Below are 16,460 nucleotides of genomic sequence, written 5' to 3' on the forward strand. Positions count from 1 at the left end.
GTTCATAAATTAATTACTAATCTTTTAAAATCATGAATAATTAATAATCAGAAATAGATGTCTTAAAAAATTTTTGTAATCAATATATATACATATTATTTTACTATACATAGATTTTAATAAAACAGATTTATATATTAGCACATATACATATATATACTTTTAATATAGATATTTACATAATATATTCTTGAATGATAAAATATGCTTATAAAATATATTTTCTGCAATTTAACTCATAATTCAGAAAGTGTATATTAAATATCTAATATCTCTTTTTTTTTTAAAAGAAATTTAGAGTGTACCCTTGTCATCAAGAGACTGAATGTCCTATGGAATAAATCAATTTTAGATAAAATTTATAATTTTTTTTTAATTTCTTGGGCAAAACTCCAAATTCTCTTTTATTCAACTATCCCTTCCAAAATTATGATGGGTCTGTTTTTGAGTCGATACTTATCAGTACACACATAAGCATTGTCTACTTCAGAATATTCTTGTAATTCCATAACTAAGACTGCCTTACTATTTCAACCACTTCTAAGCAAAACCCTTTTAACTGGAGTTAAACAATCTAACTTTATGAGCCTCGTTTTCTTTTAGTTCAGAATTCCTGTTATATTAAGCTTGGCTTCAAATGCCCACCTTATAGGAAAACCAAAGAATTTAAGTACTACTTGAAGCTATTCATAATAACTTTTACTTAGAGCATAATTTTATGAATTTAATAAATATTCAATTTAAAGGTAGGTTTAAGAAACCAGTATGGATTTGATAAATATTAAGATTGTTATTGAACCATTATCTGTGAATTCCTGCAATGTAATATATTAGCAGTGTCTCATTTCTTTTTTTTTTTAATGGGGTGACATCAATAAATCAGGATACATATATTCAAAGAATAACAAGTCCAAGTTATCTTGTCGTTCAATTATGTTGCATGCCCATCACCCAAAGTCAGATTGTCCTCTGTCACCTTCTATCTTGTTTTCTTTGTGCCCCTCCCCCTCCCCCTTTCCCTCTCCCATTCTCCTCTCCCCCCCATAACCACCACACTCTTATCAATGTCTCTTAGTTTCACTTTTATGTCCCACCTACGTATGGAATAATGCAGTTCCTGTTTTTTTCTGATTTACTTATTTCACTTTGAATCACGTTATCAAGATCCCACCATTTTGCTGTAAATGTTCCGATGTCATCATTTCTTATGGCTGAGTAGTATTCCATAGTGTATATGTGCCACATCTTCTTTACCCAGTCTTCTATTGAAGGGCTTTTTGGTTGTTTCCATGTCCTGGCCACTGTGAACAATGCTGCAATAAACATGGGGCTGCATGTGTCTTTACGTATCAATGTTTCTGAGTTTTTGGGGTATATACCCAGTAGAGGGATTGCTGGGTCATAAGGTAGTTCTATTTTCAGTTTTTTAAGGAACCACCATACTTTCTTCCATAATGGTTGTACTACTTTACATTCCCACCAACAGTATATGAGGGTTCCTTTTTCTCCACAGCCTCTCCAACATTTGCTATTACCTGTCTTGCTAATAATAGCTAATCAAACAGGTGTGAGGTGGTATCTCATTGCAGTTTTGATTTGCATTTCTCTAATAGCTAAAGAAGATGAGCATCTTTTCATATATCTGTTGGCCATTTGTATTTCTTCCTGGGAGAAGTGTCTGTTCATGTCCTCTTCCCATTTTTTTTATTGGATTGTTTGTTTGTTTGTTGTTGAGTTTTATGAGTTCTTTGTATATTTTGGATATTAGGCCCTTATCTGAGCTGTTGTTGGAAAATATCATTTCCCATTTAGTTGGCTTTCTGTTTATTTTGTTATCAGTTTCTCTTGCTGAGCAAAAACTTCTTAGTCTGATGTAGTCCCATTCATTAATTTTTGCCTTCACTTCTCTTGCCTGTGGAGTCAAATTCATAAAATGCTCTTTAAAACCCAGGTCCATGAGTTGAGTACCTATGTCTTCTTCTATGTACTTAATTGTTTCAGGTTTTATGTTTAGATCTTTGATCCATTTTGAGTTAATTTTTGTACAGGGGGACAAACTGTAGTGCAGCTTCATTCTTTTGCATGTGGCTTTCCAGTTTTCCCAGCACCATTTATTGAAGAGGCTCTCTTTTCTCCATTGTGTGTTGTTGGCCCCTTTATCAAAAATTATTTGACTATATATATGTGGTTTTATTTCTGTACTTTCTATTCTGATCCATTGGTCTGAGTGTCTATTTTTCTGCCAATACCATGCTGTTTTGATTGTCATGGCCCTATAATAGAGTTTGAAGTCAAGTATTGTAATGCCCCCAGCTTTATTCCTTTTCATTAGGATTGCTTTGGCTATTCGGGGTTTTTTATAGTTCCATATGAATCTGATGATTTTTTGCTCTATTTCTTTAAAAAATGTCATTGGAAGTTTGATGGGAATTGCATTAAATTTGTATATGCTTTGGGTAATATAGCCATCTTGATTATATTTATTCTTCCTAGTCAAGAACAAGGTATATTCTTCCATCTAATTATATCTTTTTCGATTTCCCTTAACAATGGTTTATAGTTTTCATTATATAAGTCTTTTACATTCTTTGTTATGTTTATTCCTAAGTATTTTATTTTTTTTGTTGCAATCGTGAAGGGGATTATTCTTTTGAGTTCGTTCTCAATTGTTTCATTGTTGGCATATAGAAAGGCTATTGACTTCTGTATGTTAATTTTGTATCCTGCGACCTTACTGTATTGGCTTATTGTTTCTAGTAGTCTTTTTGTGGATTCTTTGGGGTTTTTGATGTATAGGATCATATCATCTGCAAAAAGTGATACCTTTACTTCTTCTTTTCCGATATGGATGCCTTTTATTTCTTTGTCTTGTCTGATTGCTCTGGCTAGAACCTCTAGTACCACACTAAATAAGAGTGGACAACCCTATCTTGTTCCTGATTTAAGGGGGAAAGCCTTCAGTTTAGTGCCATTTAATATGATGTTAGCTGATGGTTTATCATATATGGCCTTTATCATGTTGAGATATTTTCTTTCTATACCCATTTTGTTGAGAGTCTTAAACATAAAATTGAGTTGTATGTTATCAAAAGCCTTTTCTGCGTCTATTGATAAGATCATGTGGTTTTTGGTCTTTGTTTTGTTGATATGGTGTATTACATTAACCGTTTTACGGATGTTGAACCATCCTTGAGATTCTGGGATGAATCCCACTTGATCATGATGTATTATTTTTTTAATATGTTGTTGTATTCCATTTGCTAGTATTTTGTTTAGTATTTTAGCATCCATATTCATTAGAGATATTGGTCTATAGTTTTCTTTTATTGTGCCATCCTTGCCTGGTTTTGGTATGAGGGTTATGTTGGCCTCATAAAATGTGTTTGGAAGTATTGCTTCTTCTTCAATTTTTGGGAAGACTTTTAATAGAATAGGAACCAAGTCTTCTTTGAATGTTTGATAAAATTCGCTGGTATAGCCGTCAGGGCCTGGACTTTTATTTTTGGGGAGGTTTTTAATGGTTTTTTCTATTTCATCTCTACTAATAGGTCTGTTTAGGCTTTCTATTTCTTCTTGACTCAGTCTAGGAAGGTTGTATTGTTCTAGGAATTTATCCATTTCTTCTAGGTTGTTGAATTTAGTGGCATAAAGTTTTTCATAGTATTCTACAATAATTCTTTATATATCTATGGTGTCCGTGGTGATTTCTCCTCTTTCATTTTGGATTTTGTTTATATGAGTTCTTTCTCTTTTTTCCTTGGTAAGTCTTACCAAGGGTTTGGGTCAATTTTGTTGATCTTTTCAAAGAACCAGCTCCTTGTTCTATTAATTTTTTCTATAGTTTTTCTGTTCTCTAATTCATTTATTTCTGCTCTGATTTTTATTATCTCCTTTCTTCGGCTGGTTTTGGGTTGTCTTTGTTCTTCTTTTTCTAGTTCCTTAAGGTGTGATGTTAAGTGGTTCACTTGGGCTCTCTCTTGTTTGTTCATATAGGCCTGAAGTGATATGAACTTCCCTCTTATCACTGCTTTTGCTGCATCCCATAGATTCTGATATGTCATATTGTCATTTTCATTAGTCTGTATATATCTTTTGATCTCTGCACTTATTTCTTTTTGACCCATTCATTTTTTAAAAGTATGTTGTTTAGTTTCCACATTTTTGTGGGATTTTTTTCCTCTTTTTTGCAGTTGAATTCTAGTTTCAAGGCTTTATGATCAGAAAATATGCTTGGTACAACTTCAATTTTTCTGAATTTGCTGATGTTGTTTTTGTGGCCCAACATATGGTCAATTCTTGAGAATGATCCATGTACACTGGAGAAAAATGTATACTCAGTCACTTTGGGATGAAATGTCCTGTAGATGTCTATCATATCCAGGTGCTCTGGTGTTTTGTTTAAGGCCACTATGTCTTTGTTGATTCTCTGTTTGGATGACCGATCTAGAGCCGTCAGCGGTGTATTGAGGTCTCCAAGTATGATTGTATTTTTGTCAGTTTTTGTTTTAAGATCAATAAGTAGCTGTCTTATATATTTTGGTGCTCCTTGGTTTGGTGCATATATATTAATAATTGTTATATCTTCTTGATTCAGTGTCCCCTTAGCCATTATGAAATGGCCATTTTTGTCTCTGAGTACTTTTCCTGTCTTGTAGTCAGCATTATCCGATATGAGTATTGCTACACCTGCTTTTTTTTGGATGTTATTTGCTTGGAGTATTGTTTTCCAGCCTTTCACTTTGAATTTGTTTTTATCCTTGTTACTTAGATGAGTTTCCTGTAGGCAGCATACAGTGGGATTTTCTTTTTTAATCCATTCTGCTACTCTGTGCCTTTTTATTGGTGAGTTTAAACCATTTAGTGTAATTATTGACACTTGTGAGTCCCCTATTGCCATTTTATATATTGCTTTCTGTTAGTTTTGTGTCTTGTTTGATCCTTCTCTTTCGTTTTTCTATCTTTTGTTTTTATTTGGTTGTATTCCATACATCTTTCCTTTGTTGCTATCTTTTTTATCTCATGTGCTTCTGTGGTGGTTTTTTCAATGGTGGTTATCTTTGAATAATGAAAAGGGTCCCTACCCTGTTCATTGTAGCGAACTATTTTGTGAGTACTTTTGCACTTCATCGCCCTTTGCTACTGTTAATGTCCATCTTCTCCCCCCCCCCTTTCTTTTTGTTGTTGTCACAGTTTAAATTTGGTTTTATTGTGTTCTTCTTGGAGCTTTTACTTGTGGCTCTGTTTTTTTTTGTTGTTGTTCTTTGTATCTGATTGGAGAACCCCCTTTATTAATTCCTGGAGTGGGGGTTTTCTGATGATAAATTCCCTCATCTTTTCTGTATCTGTGAATGTTTTTATTTCTCCTTCATATTTGAAGGATAGCTTTGATGGGTATAGTATTCATGGTTGAAAGTTCCTCTCTTTCAGGACTTTAAATTTTGGGGTACACTCTCTTCTAGCTTGTAAAGTTTCTGCTGAGAAATCTGATGATAATCTAATGGGCCTTCCTTTATATGTTGTATTCTTCTTTTCCCTGGCTGCCTTGAGAATTTTTTCTTTGCTGTTGGTTTGTGTCAATTTCATTATGATATGCCTTGGAGTAGGTTTGTTGGGGTTAAGAAAACTCAGAGTTCTGTTTGCTTCTTGAACTTGAGGCTTGAGTTCTTTCCACAGGCTTGGGAAGTTCTCATCTATTATTTGTTTGAGTATGTTCTCCATTCCATTTTCTCTCTCTTCTCCCTCTGATATACCTATTATTCTTATGTTATTCTTTTTGATGGAGTCAGATAATTCTTGTAGGGCTATCTCATTTTTTTTAATTTTTGAGTCTCTTTCTTCTTCTCTCTGTTGTGCCTCAAGTTGCTTGTCTTCTATTTCACTAATCCTCTCCTCTATCTGACCTGTTCTATTAGCTAAGCTTGTTACCTCATTTTTCAGCTCATGAATTGAGTTTTTCATCTCTGTTTGATTTGTTTTTATAGTTTCAATTTCCTTGGACATATATTCTTTGTGTTCATTGAGTTGTTTTCTGAGTTCCCTAAATTGCCTTTCTGTGTTTTCTTGTATATCTTGGAGGATTTTTAGGATTTCTATCTTGAATTCTCTGTCATTTAGCTCCAAGGTTTCCAATATATTAAATTTTTTCTCCATAGATTTTTCTTCATCTAGCTGTGTTACCTCTCTTTCTTTTGTATCCATGATATTCGATTTTCTCTTCCTTAATGGCATCTGAGGGTGGTTTTTTGATAGTATTAATAAGATTTAATAAAGAATAAAAAGTTAAAAAAATAAAAAATTGAAAAGAGTTGTTTTTTAAAAAAAATTAATAATGAAATAAATAAAAATAAAATAAAATAAAAATTTAAAAAAAAGGAAATTATTCCCTCCCTCCTTTTTTCCTCTCCTCTCCTCTCCTTCTTTCTTGACAAAATGTTGTGGTGAACTGTGAATTATAACAAAAAATGCCTGTAATGGAGGGCCTGTATTGGGCAAAAGTAATAAAGGGGCAAAAAAAAAGAAAAAAAAGAAAAAAAAAGAGCATATGGACCCACAAAAAGAAAATAAGGAAAAAATTTGGGTCAAGAATAAAATGATTTGCTTTTAGGTGTTGGTTGACTAAGAGTTATGATGAGAGGAATAAGAGGGAAACAGAAAAATGGGGGGACAAATTAAAAAATTACTATTGTATTTAGTGGAACAAGAACTAGATAAAATGGAGAGCCAAGGATGGGAGCACTGCTATTGAGTTAAAAAGGTGAAGTAAAAACCCCCCAAAATGCCACAAACATAAATTTGAGTCCCAGATAAGATAATTTGTTTGTTATTGAGGTTTGAATGAGAGGAGATGTAAAGGAGATAGGAAGAAACTAATATAGAGGGAGAAAAGAATGAGAGAGAGAAAAAAAAAGAGGGAACCACTAAAAGAAGAAAAAAGAAAAAAAGAGGAGAGAGAGAGAGTTAAGGGTTTTGGAGTGTAACCCTCATAGAGAGAAAGGAAGAGGAGAGAAAAGATAATAGGAGATGTAACACTTATGGGTAGTGTAGTTCAAGGAGAGGAGAGAGTAAGACCAGCAGAGAGTTAATCGGCCAAATTGGAGGAGGAAAAAAAAATATCAAGAATGAAGATAGGAGAAACAAACGAACAAATATAATAAAATGTGATAAGTTATAAAGTCTGCAGATTATTCTTGATTTTGAGAGGTTATCTTCCTGCTTTTTCTTTTCTCTCCCTCTTCTTGGTCGGTGACTCTGTACCCTGGGTTCTGCCCCTTTGGCACACTCAGGTAGAGGTTTACAGTTGATAAGTCTCTATGGCGATGTCATGTATTGTGCTTTAGTCTTGTTGGCAGTCGAGGCTCATTAGCATTTATAGGCTCCGACAGTGAGAGAGTCCGTGTTCCTGGAGCCTTTCTCCTAGTCTTTCCTTCCTCAATTAGTAGCCTGATAATCCAGCTATGGGGTTGCCGCTGCCTCTGTCTGGATAGTAAGAGGCTCAAAGAGCTGGCAACTCCCCACTCTATTTCCACTCAGCACAGGGCTCTGGGTAAGGCTCAGTCAGTCAGAGCTCCTAGCATAATCAGGCGGGGTTTCCGCCCACTCAAAGACCTCTGGCTCTGCCACTCTGTCTGGTAACACAGGTGGGCACCCACTTCCGGGGCGCTTGGAGGAAACTCTCGCTCACTATCTGCACGCGCAGACCAGGATATCCAGCCAGCAGTCTCACGCTCTGAGTGAAACCCCCAACCACATGGAAAAGTTGCAGCATTGGAATTGGCTCTCGCTCCGTCCCTATGCGCGGCTTTTGCAAGGCGCTGGGGCAGCCTGAGATTCCGCTTTGGCCCACACAAAGGCCCCTGACTCTGCCCCTCTGTGTGATAACACGGGCGCAAACTTCTGAGGCACTCGGAGGAATCTCTCGCTCACTATCTGCGTGCAGACCAGGATATGAGGCTGGCCTCGTTTCCCTCTGAGTGAATCCCCTACCAGCACGGAAAAGTTCCACCATTGGAATTAGTTCTCGCTCCCTCCCGTGCGCGGCTTTCCCCGGGTGCTGGGGCTGCCCAGAGATTCCGCTTTCAGCCCACAGAAAGGCCTCTGACTCTGCCTCTCTGTGGGATAACTCGGGCACCCACTCCCGGGGCTTAGGAAGAAATCTCTCGCCCCCTATCTGTGTGCGCCGACCAGGAGATCGGGTAAAATGGCTGCCCCGCTTGTCTTTCTTTCTTTGGGTTTGGCGCGAGTGTTAGCTTGTATTGCCCGGGTTGCCACAGGATCAGTTTTTCCTCAGCTTGGATCTCCGTGTCACAGCCTGTTTCGGCCATTTGTGCCGCGGCCTGGATCTATTCACCCCCTTTGCCCGCCTCAGTTTCTATATTCACGGATTTCAGAGAAAGACGCCCTGTTTAGGTTAGTGAGGAAGGCGGATCATTTCTTACTCCTTATTTCCTTCAGGGTTTGGTTATATATTTAGCCAATTTTTCACTCGACCATACCTTCAGGTGTATTGTGAAACATCTGGAGGCTCCAAGGATAGGTTTTTTCTGTTTCTGGTTGAAGATCTTGTTGAGTTTTGGGGGAGATTTATTGGTATCGCTTCCTACCCCGCCATTACTCTGATGTCATCTCTCCAAAATTTATAAATTTAAAAACAATGAAAGGTATTTCCTAAAGGATTAAATTAAAATTCTAAAATTTATGATACGGAAACCTATAGATACAGATTTGTACAAAGAAAGAGTTGTGTTTATTAATATGTTTCATCAAAGCTTCCAACAATTGTTTAAAATAAAGAATTGTGTGTATTTTTAATACAAATTTATACACAAAATTTATTCATGACATTTGCAATATGCCTTTATTTCTGAGACCCATTCTTTGAGAAACAATGGTGCAAAACATATTTCATAACTTTTTTGTCCACAAGCTATCACATGGTCTTGTTCATACACAGCTAATACTTCTTTATGTTTAGTTCAACTCACAAACGCTATCTCCAATACTTTTACTCTCCACAATTACAAGACATTTCAGTTACAGAGTTTTATAGCAAGTGTACCTACCCAATTGGAGTGAATGTGGTATATTTACTTACAGATCTCAATGCACTCTAACCAGCCTGAATTTTCATACTTAAGATACCAAACACTTTGCTGAATGTTATCTGAGGTGATGCAAATGTTAAAAAAATAAATAAATAAAACTCTTTGTTTTCTTCTGTAGGACTGCACAAACACTACAGACTACAGAGCATAATAGTTAGAAACGGTTTATTAATTAGCTTAGTTGTACAACATATTCTGTTGGTAAGTAACTATAAATTATACAATTTTGTTTTCCTTCACCCATTTGCTTCTTAAAAAAGTGTTAGATCAATGAGCCAAAATCCAAACAATTTATAAAATGTTACTTTAATACTTTACTATAAAATGTATCATTGCTTTATTTATTTGTTTGTTTGTTTGTTTGCTTATTGATTTATTTTGTGACAGAGACAGAGAAAGACAAAAGAGGGACAGATAGGGACAGAGAGACAGGAAGGGAGAGAGATGAGAAGAATCAATTCTTTGTTGCAGAACTTTAGTTGTTTATTGTTGCTTTCCTATATGTGCCTTGACCAGGGGGGCTGCAGCAGAGTGAGTGACCCCTGGCTCAAGCTGGTGAGCCTTGCTCAAACCAGATGAACCCATGCTCAAGGTGCAAACTCGGGTTTTTTTTTATTTTTAACTTCCTTTTTCTTCTTTTTTTTATTTATTCATTTTAGAGAATAAATTTTAGAGAGGAGAGAGAGAGAGAAAGGGGGTAGGAGCAGGGAGCATCAACTGCCATATGTGCCTTGACCAGAGAAGTGCAGGGTTTTGAACCGGCGATCTCAGTATTATAGGCTGATGCTTTATCCACTGCGTCACCACAGGTCAGGCTGCAACCTCGGGGCCTCAAACCTGGGTCCTCTGCGTTCCAGTCCAATGCTCTATCTAATGCGTCACATGCCTGGTCAGGCATGTTTTATTTTTTTTATAGAATATGAAATACTTTCTAAATAATACTTATTTGTCCTGCAAAGTACTGTAGCATTTTACTTTAGTGTTAAAAACCTAAAAAAATAATCACAAGGGTAAAGTGGTTTATTATGAAATATACAGAAATTTCATAATTTATTTTAGAGTCAACTGAAAATGTTGTGTATGGTAGGCCTAGGAATCATGGGGGTTATAGCAATTTATAGAGGGGGGCAGAGTTAACTCGCAGTGTACTCTTTTTGAATCTGGTTGTTGAAGTCACTATTTTAAATTTCAGCCTCTGACACACTTCTAAAACTCCTTGAAAGTTTGAGCTTACTGAACACTTCCAACTGCAATAGGAATAAGTATTTAAATTTGAACTTAAGGATTTTAATTGTCAGACATGCTAAGTGCAGACAAAGTGATAATCTGTCAATCATTTATATTACTTTATTACTATGTTAATTTGATTCATTCAGCATTTGTTGAATATCCACTATATCAGGCTTTTATAACAAAATATGTGCTGATTGATTAATGTTTGACAACCATAATCATATTTAATTCAGCCTATTATTTTTATAGTTCTAATCTATTATTTTTAAAAGACACATTTGCCCTGGTCAGTTAGCTCAGTCAATTAGAGCATCATCCAGAAACACCAAGATTGCAGATTTGATTCTCAGTCAGGGCACATATGGGAAGCGACCAATGAATGCACAACTAAGTGTAACAACAAATGAGTGCTTCCTTCTCTCTACCACCCCTTCCTCTCTCTCTCTGTCTCTGTCTCTGTCTCTGTCTCTCTCTCTCTCTCTGTAATGATCAATAAAAAATTAAAATAAATTTAAAAATAAAAAATAAAAGTCACATGTTCAAAGGCATTTATTGTCATCTATGAACAAATTATTGCGCTAAAATAGTAATAGTTATTACTAGGTCTCCATTAGACTTTTATTTGAAATCACCAGGAATTCTTTATTTATGTTTTCTTTCCTTGTATTTGGTGTCCAAAAAGCTGGAATCAGTGGCCATATAAGATATTTAACATTTAAGAACATTATAAAGGACTTTAAATTTAGTCTCATGAAGTACTGACAAATGAAAGATGGTTTTGAGTTATATGTTCCTAAGAAACCAAGTTAAGATCACAGGGTAATAAGTATGAAGGAAACAGACTTTCTTTCTTAATAAGACAGAATTACCCACAAAAATGGAGGCAAGTCTCTCTCTGGATGGTAATTTCTATGTTCCTGAAATATTCGTTCATGGCATTCCTTGAGGTATTATGGAATGACACTATCAAATAAAACTCTGCAATTATGGAAACATTTTGTATCTATACTTCCAATACTGAGTTTCTGGTAACATATAATTATGAAGCATTTTATTCCTTTTTTTTTTTTTTAATTCAGAGAGAGGAGGGCAGCCAGAGACAGATTTCTGCATGTGCACCAAAAGGAATCCCCCGGCAAGCCCACTTAGGGGATGATGCTCTTTCCTTTTGGATTGTTGTTCCATTGCTCAGCAACTGAGCCCTCCTTAGCTCCTGAAGCAAGGCCATAGAGTCATCCTCAGCCCCCTGGACCAACTTGCTCCAATCGAGCCATGGCTTCAAAAGGCAAAGAGAGAGAGAGAGAGAGAGAGAGAGAGAGAAAGAAGTGAGATGGGGAGAGGTGAAGCAGATGGATGCTTCTTCTGTGTGCCCTCACCGGGAGGCGAACCTTGGACATACACACAGCTGCCGACACTCTATCACTGAGCCAACCAGCCAGGGCCAATATACAAAGCATTTGAAATATGAGCGGTGTAATTAAGACTTGCTTTTAAAATGTTTTAATTAATATAAATATAATCTTACGTACTCGTGTCTCAAATGCTTCATTGCACAGAACTCATCACTTCTTTTAGTGAATATTGTCCTGGATACCAGACATGATACATTTGCTGTGTGACTGAAAAGTAAAAAGATTTTAATAAACTCTCCAAATTGAGTGCTTTTGTAAAGTCACATAGTGGGCTGCTTCCTATAGGATAAACTTTACCCCCCAAACCACCTAACCTCCTAGTGGCCATCCTGATTATGTAGTGGTTACTTCATGTCATTCCTTATGAACTCAGTGAAGTGAGAGTTCTCTGAATATTTAAGAGACTAAGTTGGCAGAGAAACCAGGCAAGCACTGTTATGAAAGCTCAAAGTCAGGTCTTCATTTTCCAAATTTGCTGTTTGTGGGATGAAGGAATTATAATCTGCCCACATTGAGGAATTGTTTCCAAAGCATAAGATTTTTAAACAGTAGACAGTATTTTTTTTTACTTAAAGCTTCATTTATGGGCAATTGTGAGAAAAAGAAAAAAGTAAACCTTTGCCTTTTTCTGATGGACTACAGTATAACTTCTTAAATTGACATAAAATTCCAGCCAAAGTGGGCAGCCAAAGTGAAACATTTGTTTATCTCAGGTTCTGTTCTTCTTGCTACATGACTTTTTTCTTAGTTTTCTCTTCCTGAAATGCCTCTTCTCACAACTTTATACATAGAAAGCATACCTGATTTTTAATTTGAATATTAATTCCATCTATTCACTAGTATTATTTATTCCACTTACCTTGAATGATATTTTTTGAACATACTTATATTTGTAGAGAAAAAAATATACATGTTTACTTCACTTCCCTAGATCATATGTTGACCAGAGCTGATGGCCCAAACGTCCCTATAACCTCCACAGTACTTAGCGCAATGCCATGATAATAATAGGTGGAAAACAATAAAGATGAATTAGGAAACAAGTGAAGAAATGAAGGAATGGTGACTGACTGACTAAATTAATAAATGACTGAATGAATGAACAAACAAATGAATGAATAGATGGAAAGTATATCCTTAGGAAATATCAATAGTTCACTGGTAAACGTGTCTAAAACAGTAATTGAAGGATTAATATTTCTTGAAAACTTTTTACATTGCAAATTGCATGAAGTCTCATTAAATAGGTTTAAAAGCAAAGTATTTATTGACTGAAGTTACTTGCATAGTCTGTAGAAGATGACATTGCTTCTAGTTGGAGACAAGAATTTAAATGACATTATAGTCTAGATTCTTTCTTCTTTTAGCCCTGCTTCCTCCGCCTCCTCAGGGCTCCATGATGGCTGCCATCACCTTGAGGGACTATATACTTATAGGAACGTGTCAAATGGAAGCATGTTGTGTTTCTCCCCAGTATTTCTGACAAAACTTGAGATTCATTTTAGACCTTTGAAATATCACACACTGATTTCCTTAGCTCAGATCACATTTTACTATCCTGGGGCTTGCCTGTAGGTATAACCCCACCAGACACAGAACTATAGTAGAGAAAAGGTGTCATCTTTCTCATCCTCTACTTCCAACCTGACCTATAGGGTCAATTGCTAGAAAAAAAAAAAAAAAAGAGATATATGTTGAGGAGACAAATAATAAATATCCATCTCAGCAAATGAACTAAAACTAAAGTTTAATGAGTCATATTCCAATTGAACTACATTCAAGCTTACCATAAAGTACCTGAGGATCCAGTGAAAGTTCCTTATTGCTAGTACATTAGTTTTGTGATCTATTTTTTCTTTTTTTTCTTTTTCTTTTTTGCATTTTTCTGAAGCTGGAAACGGGGAGAGACAGTCAGACAGACTCCCGCATGCACCCGACTGGGATCCACCCGGCACACCCACCAGGGGCGACGCTCTGCTCGCCAGGGGGCGATGCTCTGCCCCTCTGGGGTGTCGCTCTGCTGCGACCAGAGCCACTCTAGCGCCTGGGGCAGAGGCCAAGGAGCCATCCCCAGCGCCAGGGCTATCTTTGCTCCAATGGAGCCTTGGCTGCGGGAGGGGAAGAGAGAGACAGAGAGGAAGGAGGGGGGGTAGAGAAGCAAATGGGCGCTTCTCCTGTGTGCCCTGGCCGGGAATCGAACCCGGATCCCCCGCACGCCAGGCCGACGCTCTACCGCTGAGCCAACCGGCCAGGGCCTTGTGATCTATTTTTGTTCTGAGTAAGAAAGTACGTCAGAAGAAGGTGTCATTTGCACAAATCACTGTACTCTGCAGGAAAGATTTTCAACTAGATTTCCTCCAATGTTCATCTTTTATAGGTACTTCATGTGCTCTTTTTACAGGTAGCATCTGTTGATAGCAATACATATCTTTAGCATCTGGCTAATGTTACTGTTGGTTTCTCTCAGAAAATAGCCTTTCATCAGGCATGACTCAGATTGATAATGGCTTCTGGGATAAGAAGTAGATGTCCACTATCACTAGGGTGCAATTCAGAGCTAAACATCTTCCAGAATGACATCACTTTCTTGGTGTTATTCATAATTTTTTTTGTTTCTTATTTGATTTGTACTTTAAACTTAGTTTTAAATTTGTATTTCTGTGTATTAAGTAGAACCAAGCTTTTCTATGACTTACTTTTAGGAATGATTGTCAGGCTTTAATTAATTTATTTTTTAAATTTTTTTCTCTTTCCTACTATTGTGGAAGGCATCCTAAGCCGCTAGTGAAGAGCACGGGCCATGGAGCTGCATTTCCTTTCCCTTATACAATCCTAAATTAAACCTTATGCAATCTAGTTTCTTGATATATAAAATAAAAACATCAAAGAATTATTGTAAAGACCAAATAAACTACATAAAGTACATAAAAAACATAGTGTTTACCATAGAATAAAGGTCAGCTATTAAGAACATAATCATTACTTGTCATTATCTATTAGTTAATTGAAAAGCCTATAATAAAGATTGTTATTTAAGAACTGACTTGTTTTTTTAAAACCATTCATGTTCAGTTCATTATAAAACATCTAATTGGAATAAAACTGTGGGCCATAATGAAGATGATAGAGGACTAAAATCATTAGGTGCGTCGTTAGCTAATGCTCACATTTTTACTCTTAACATTTTATTGATTACTATTACTGTTTCCTCGTTCTATTTCTCTTACCTAATCTGATTATTTATGATTATATTCTTTTTCTGTTTTGATTCTTCTTTTCTTTTTTTTTTTTTCTTTACAGAAACAGAGAGAGAGAGAGAGAGAAGGATAGATAGGGACAGACAGACAGGAATGGAGAGAGATGAGAAGCATCAATTCTTTGTTGCGGCACCTTAGTTGTTCATTGATTGCTTTCTCATATGGATTGCTTTCTTATATGTGCCTTGACTGCAGGCCTTCAGCAGACAAGTAACCCCTTGCTTGAGCCAGTGACCTTGGGTCTAAGCTGGTGAGCATTTTTTATTTTGCTCAAGCCAGATGAGCCTGCGCTCAAGCTGGCGACCTCGGGGTCTCGAACCTGGGTCCTCAGCATCCCAGTCCAACACTCTATCCACTGCACCACCACCTTCTTTTCTTTTGGGACCATATCACAAGAGGAAATCTAAACCCCATCAAAGGTAAGTTCTTGAATATAGTGATAATAGATGCATCACAGGAATTATATTTCTCTGATGCCTTTACATACTGTCCTCATAATGTCATTACCACCAGCCTTGGTTTTCTGAAGCATATTTTAAAATGATGGGAGGAAAATGTGGCATGTAGTAGAATTATGACTCATGGAATTTGAAAAATCTGTAAACAGTAAAAAATCTTAATCAATGAGATTTGAACCACAGTGTTTATGAACATGCATTCTAATTTTTATTTCCAGTATTGTAAGTTAATACAAGTAATCATATTTCCCTTTCCTATACCTCTCATGAACTCAAGAAATATTTACTAATATTTATTAGAGCAGATGCTCAATAAATGTTTAATAAATAAAATAACATGGGCACAGTTGTGTCAGAATATGTTTGGACATAGAGTTGCTGATGTAGGCCTTTTGTGATCCAAATCAGTGCACAATTTTCTAACTCTAGTTCACTTACAATTCTGTAATGACAATTACCAGAATGGCAGTGATTTGTAGTTGATAGAAATGAGAAAGATATTTTTTCTCCCTAAATTTAGTGTTCAAATTATTCATTGCTATAACACTATATATACTTGCCCACTCACCAAATGACACCTTATTCGAAATATCAAATATTTTCAATATGTTATTTTAAATCTGACTTGTAATATTGTCTAAATTCTTCCAATTATCAGACTTACACAACAAAAATATTTTGTTCAATTTTACATGAAATTTTACACATCACAGTAGATCTGAAATTTCTTTTCTTATTGACATAATTTGATGTTTTTGCATAAACTTTTTAAAGTACCCTTGTTTAAGTTATCCATTTTTCAAATCAGTATACAGAATGTGTAAATTATATTCAATATATTGATCTTTTTAACTATTATTAAAATAAATTTTATTTTGTGATTTCAATATAGGCTACTTGCTTACTATATAGTGTCTAGGTGATAAATGATTTTTTACAAATCCAATTGGCTATTGAATTTGAAAATAATCATGTATTCTAGTTTCTATGCCTTGCTCT

The sequence above is a fragment of the Saccopteryx bilineata genome, chromosome 3 (genome assembly GCF_036850765.1).
Source record: "Saccopteryx bilineata isolate mSacBil1 chromosome 3, mSacBil1_pri_phased_curated, whole genome shotgun sequence".
In the NCBI taxonomy this organism is placed as follows: Eukaryota; Metazoa; Chordata; class Mammalia; order Chiroptera; family Emballonuridae; genus Saccopteryx; species Saccopteryx bilineata.